The 6,013-nt window shown below is 39.6% G+C and overlaps 1 long non-coding RNA gene across 1 annotated transcript; it reads right to left on the bottom strand.

The window, feature by feature from the left end:
- Positions 1-2,108: 2,108 nt before the first annotated feature.
- On the bottom strand, positions 2,109-3,115 carry LOC144459367 (uncharacterized). Its single transcript, XR_013488337.1, has 3 exons — positions 2,752-3,115; positions 2,338-2,403; positions 2,109-2,202 (listed from the first exon to the last, which is right to left on the bottom strand). It is a non-coding gene; the product is annotated as an uncharacterized LOC144459367 (long non-coding RNA).
- Positions 3,116-6,013: the final 2,898 nt, after the last annotated feature.

The raw sequence follows: 6,013 nt of genomic DNA, 5'->3' as shown, positions 1-6,013 counted from the left end.
AGGTATTATGCATGTGAGAAACAGCTTCATGTCCTTTGAAACAGTTTTCAGTAGCATAGTATGTACTTCTGACAGGTCAAAGACCAAAGTGAAGTTTTATATAAGTTCATATTTTTGAAACTCCATCATCAGTAGCTCTGTGACATCATGTCGTATTGCCATACCTTAGCTTTTGCTGAAACGACGCCCCTGCCTGGAGGTCTGCACAGAAGACTCCTGGCTCTCCTGACGACCACTCATAATTTAAATCAAATGTAATTTTGGGGAAAATATCCATCTTCTTGGTGTGACGCTAGTGTCAGTTTGTGTCAGCGTAGCGAGTGTGACAGTTGGTTAATTAACGGTTGTGTTTATATTTTTAACACCTGTGAGCAGAGTGATTTTACTGTTACAAGTCCCAGTGATGTTATACTCTATATCAGCACTCACGGAATGCTTCTCGTCCAGTCAAATTACTTGGCCGAAACTAAATATTGTATAATTAACTTTATGTCTTAGCCAAACAGAACACTTAAAATCAACACTATTTTACTACATTTTGTAATTTGTAGACTATTTAAGTAACCAAACATACCCCATACGTCACATCATGTGTGGCATATCCGATGTACATGAGTTATTACGTCACTGTTTTGAGTTAGTATCCCTCAATGATGTTATCCATCGTGACTGAGAGATGAAGAGTATGGATTGTCGAAGGCTGTAACTGTACTCATTCACCTCATTATTGGACTTGGTATCTCATTATTTTGACTTAGTAAGTCATAATTTTGACTTAGTATCTCATTATTTTGACTTCGTAAGTCATTATTTTTGACTTAGTATCTCATTATTTTGACTAAGTAAGTCATAATTTTGACATAGTATCTCATTATTTTGACTTAGTAAGTCATTATTTTGACTTAGCAAGTCATTATTTTGACTTAGTATCTAATTATTTTGACTTAGCAAGTCATTATTTTGACTTAGTAAGTCATAATTTTGACTTAGTATCTCATTATTTTGACTTAGCAAGTCATCATTTTGACTTAGTATCTCATAATTTTGACTTAGCAAGTCATTATTTTGACTTAGTAAGTCATAATTTTGACTTAGTATCTCATTATTTTGACTTATTAGATCTTATTTTTTTCCATCAAGTGGCAGAAATGGGCTTCCATAGCTCAGAGCCCGAGTCGGGGAAAGGTGGGAGGGATGGGGTGGATCAAACCATTTTTGAGGCAAGGGGGGTGCTGCTATATTTTTGTTGTTAAAATATTATGTTTCAACTGAGTACTGTATGGTTTTGACACTTTTCTAGCTTGTTAAAAAAAAGGACATACAGTAAAAAAAAAATTTTAAAAAATCTCTCAAATTTTAGGGGTGCTGGGATTCAATTTAGGGGTGCTTCAGCACCCCCAAAAATGGGCTAGAAACGCCTATGGAGAGAGGCATGATGGCGAGAAAAACCTCTGCGTCTGTGAAAAAGTTTAAAAATCAAACAGTGAATCTTCAGTTTCAGAGCAAAAATTAAAACCTAAAGAAAAACTAAAAGCTGGGAAATGTCCTCAAGTCTTTCCAGGGTTCATGTGGAGGTATCAGTCAGTGAAGCCTTGTTCCCACCACTGCACTCGTCTGTCTCATTCATAAATATCTCCCTCCGTTAGTTTGTCCACTCCGAGTGGTTTCAAAGAAAAAACTCAGAAACATGGCAGCTCTGTAGATATGGTGACATCTTAAACTCCGACATGATGCCTTACAGTTCTTCTCTGAGGCGACACGTTTCACTTTAGTTTCAGTCTTATTTAAAGCAGGTGGATATCCGCCGTGAATGTTAAGTTTTCAAGTCCTGAGTTCCACTGAGCAGCAGCTGAGATGTTTAAGCTCCAGGGTTTGTCTGTGTTCATACAAGTATATTTTAATATTTTTCATCATAAATGTTCAACGGGTGACAGTTTTTTTTAAACCATAGCTGGAAGAATTACAGCAAATAAATTAATGCTATAAAATTTGCTGAACACTTAAAATACTTTAATTGAGGAAAAAATAAAATATACAGACTCAAAATTACAACCAACATGGAGGGTTAAGTAGGACACATTGATTAATCATTGTTATGATGCAATGTTCCTTGAGCAAATTTTGGGTCTAAAAGGGGGAACCTCTTGGCTTAGAGGCCCCACTGTGGATCTGGGATTGTGGGTATCGCCTGGCTGGTTGTGCCTGAAATGAGAAAAAAGAGGTCTTTATACAGTGTGTTTGCAGAGCTATGAGCTAAAATATTTACACCTGCAATAACAGTTCCTTCTGTTGACTGCAGAGAGTACTGTGAGAATCATTAAAGGGGTGCTCACTCACAGAGTCAATGTTTACAGCCACTGGGGAAATCATATGAGTCACCACGGGTTCAGCTGAATCCATTTCCTGCAAACCAGGATCAACTCTAAGAACTGAAAAGCTCCACAACAGCATCTATTTCAACATTTAACAAAAAGAGAAGCAGCAAATCCTTACATTTAAGGGGCTGAAACCTTGCTTTGAAATTTTTACTATAACAATTATTAGCAAAATAGCTGATTATTTTTCTTTCCTAACTGATTAATTGACTAATCATTCAAACAATAAAATAATAAAATGACATGACACAATTCCCTTTGCAGTGGCAGATAGTACAATTGACAGTGATCTTAAACTAAATGATTAAGCAATATATAAACAACATTTACACAAAGAGCTGTGATGCAGCATGGAGGTAAATATAGCATTACTCACCCGCTCACATGGTGTCTGTGTTAGAGGTATTTGACTAATGGGTGACTAATTTCCCTGTTGACTGAATGAAAAATTTAATTAAGAGTAGACTAGAGTAGAGTAGACCGTGCTGGTTTTGCAAGAGGACATCTCTCAAATTTCCCACCTTGCTGTAAAACTCCAGTCTACTCGAGCATTATGGGGAGGGGGACTGCTGTCTGACAGCTCTGTAGCACTCACTAGTGGCAGCTGGCTGCATGACAGTTAAGTGGCCTTATACGTGAATAAAACTCTAATAGGTTTAACTGACAAATATTTCTGGTGCAGTCTAGCAAGGGTGCTGTCTTTATCCTTTGAGTTTTCTTTTTTAGAGCAGTGGGCCTCACAGCTGTCATCCCTCTCTCTGCTCAGATGATCGGCAGACCTCTTGTACTTCTGATTTTCCCTGTTTGAAACTGATCCAAACGTGGAGAGGTGAGTTCAAGGGGGTGAGTTCTTTGGCTTTGTGGACATTTCTGGTTCTGTGGCAGGTGAGGAGGTCTTGTCTTTTGACAGATAACAGTCCCTCTCCCTGCCGTTGGTCTTGTCCTTTACTGGCCAAGATTCTCAGCTCTCCTGATGCCACCTCCTGTGACTGTGACTCAGTGCAGTGGGGATCCAAACCGTCATGTTCAGAGTCCTCTCTTGGGCAGTGGTGGTGTTAATGTTTAGAGCACTTGTCACATTCATGAGGAGGCAAGCTAACTCTGTAGGGAGGACATCTACAAGCATATAAATATTACTCTGCATTGTACTTTTGGGATGCAATGTCTGTATAAAACAGCAGGAGTGAGAAAAGGTGGAATTAGAGCAATCAAAAGAGAAGCCACCTGTTACTACAGAACAAGAATCAACTTGATACTTTAAACTACTTTTAAGAACCACAATGGCCAACCCAGTGTAACTATAAAACATACATGTTGGCTGCATATGTGTACATATTGGCAAAGGCTCTACTCTGAATTCATATATTTCAGCAGAAAAAATGATACTTAAGTGCATCAACATGCAGCTTTTATGCAACATTTAGATTGGAAGGCCTTTGCACAAGGGTTCAGCACAAAACAGAGTTCACAGAATCCAGTATTTCTAACACTATATTGTTATTAAATTATCCTGAGCTGTGTTCTGTTTTGGAAATGTATTAAACTTACTTGATTCCAGGTAAGCAGGACTTTTGCATGGCATCCACTGTGTACCGCATGAACTTATGAACGTCCCTTGTTCTCCATAGCAGAAGTGCTGAGCAATCCCTGTCGGGGGAAAAAACACATACAGTTAATAAATAATTAAAAACGTTTTTAATAATTAAACCGTTGATAAACTGTATCACATTTGCACATAAAGTTTCAAATCTTTGCACAGCACACTATAAACTTCCATGAGAAGATTTCCCTGCAAAATTAAAAAGGTAAACAGCCACACAGCGCCTCCTGTCATTCATTTTGGGTAAAAAAAATTATAACCACAACTACTTACAACTAGGCTCATTGAGTACACCAGTGTTGACTCTTTGAGGTTGATTTGTATCCTCTGTGGTTGTAATAGGACATAACTATTCATAAAGATAACAGTGACAGAGAAATGTATAGCTGAATATAATAGACTCTACAATGCATGCAGTTATTGCTCACTGCAAAATGACAACAGCAGGTCTCTCAAGGATGACCTCCATCACTGGTGAGCTCGGTGAACAGCACTTTGTTTTATCTATATGGTAACACAGATATATGAATCAGAGGGTATATTTATCAGTGTCCATTTTGATCGTATTTGTAAAGTATTGGTATGTAATTTTAAAAAGTCATATTCATAAAAAACCATAGGTCATTATGTCATGCCTAAAAATAACATAAGTCACAGGGCTCTAGTTTCCCAGCGCGGCACAGGGTGGCGAACCCCGCGCAGAGCTAGTTTCGAGCAGCACAACCCGAGGTGCGCTCAGTTTGGTAGTTTGGCAGACCGAGGTGCGCTGAGATGGGTGTGGCGGTGCAGCAGGGGGAGGTGTCGACAGATCCAGCTTGGCACAGTGACAGTTTCGTGCCAAAAGGCTTCACCGAAGGTGCGCTAAAAGCTCGCCAGTTGAAACCAGGTCTACTGTCAGCGCAGGCGGAGCGCAGCCGGTGTAAGCCGAAGTTTGGCTGACCGGCGGACAGTGCGCACACATCACCAAAACCTCACAGGCAGGTTTCCAGAATGTCAGGCACATTAACAATGCAATAAATACCCAAAAAAACACTATTCAATGCAAATATCTGCAATCAGCACATAAATGTATCTCTATAGTGACTGTCCCATCACATCTGATGTCAGATCAAAGCGGACTGGCACCATTTGGCACGTTTGGCACACATAATGGAAACCCAACCTGATTTGATTAACACAGCAGCAAATTAATGAGTTCACATCCCTCTCAGCCAACCACAAACAGCCACAGCATCAGATAGGGAGTATATATTCAGCATCTGTCATCTTAGAAAAGTCAAAAGAAAAGAAACAGAGTGAGACTGTGAGAGATAAAGAGAGGGCGCACGTGCGCACGAGAGAAACGCAACATTGATTTATTATATACAATTGTGGTGACCTCCTCCCAGGCTACCTTTGCATCATCAGCCTGTGGAGGTCTACTCGCAGTTCCATATATTTGGACACTGCAAGCTTGGACCTCCCGGACCAAAACATCAGTTTCCTCCTGGGAGAAGTTTGGCTGTCTGACGCTGCTGCCCTCTTCTGCCATGGCGAATTGAGTAAACTCTCATTACGCCTTCGCGCGGCACATTTAAGGGCGAGGAGAGGGGCTCATTTGATTGGTGTGATGTGAATGGGCTGTGTAAAACCCACTCCACGCCTTCTCTCCTCCCTCTTTCCACCTTGCGCAGGTAGGAGGGACGGCGGTGGGAAAGATGAGTAGTAGATGAGTAGTAGTAGTAGTTGGAATGTATAGAATGAAAGTTGGAATGTATAGAATGAAAGTTGGAATATATGGAATGAAAGTTGGAATACATGGAATGAAAGTTGGTATATATAGAATGAAAGTTGGAATATATGGAATGAAAGTTGGAATACATGGAATGAAAGTTGGAATGTATAGAATGAAAGTTGGAATACATGGAATGAAAGTTGGAATATATAGAATGAAAGTTGGAATATATGGAATGAAAGTTGGAATATCTAGAATGAATGTTGGAATGTATAGAATGAAAGTTGGAATACATGGAATGAAAGTTGGTATATCTAGAATGAA

Source organism: Epinephelus lanceolatus, chromosome 21 (assembly GCF_041903045.1).
Source record: "Epinephelus lanceolatus isolate andai-2023 chromosome 21, ASM4190304v1, whole genome shotgun sequence".
NCBI classification, from domain to species: domain Eukaryota; kingdom Metazoa; phylum Chordata; class Actinopteri; order Perciformes; family Serranidae; genus Epinephelus; species Epinephelus lanceolatus.
Note: the sequence above shows the minus strand (reverse complement) of the source record. Positions and strands in the feature narration are given on the sequence as shown.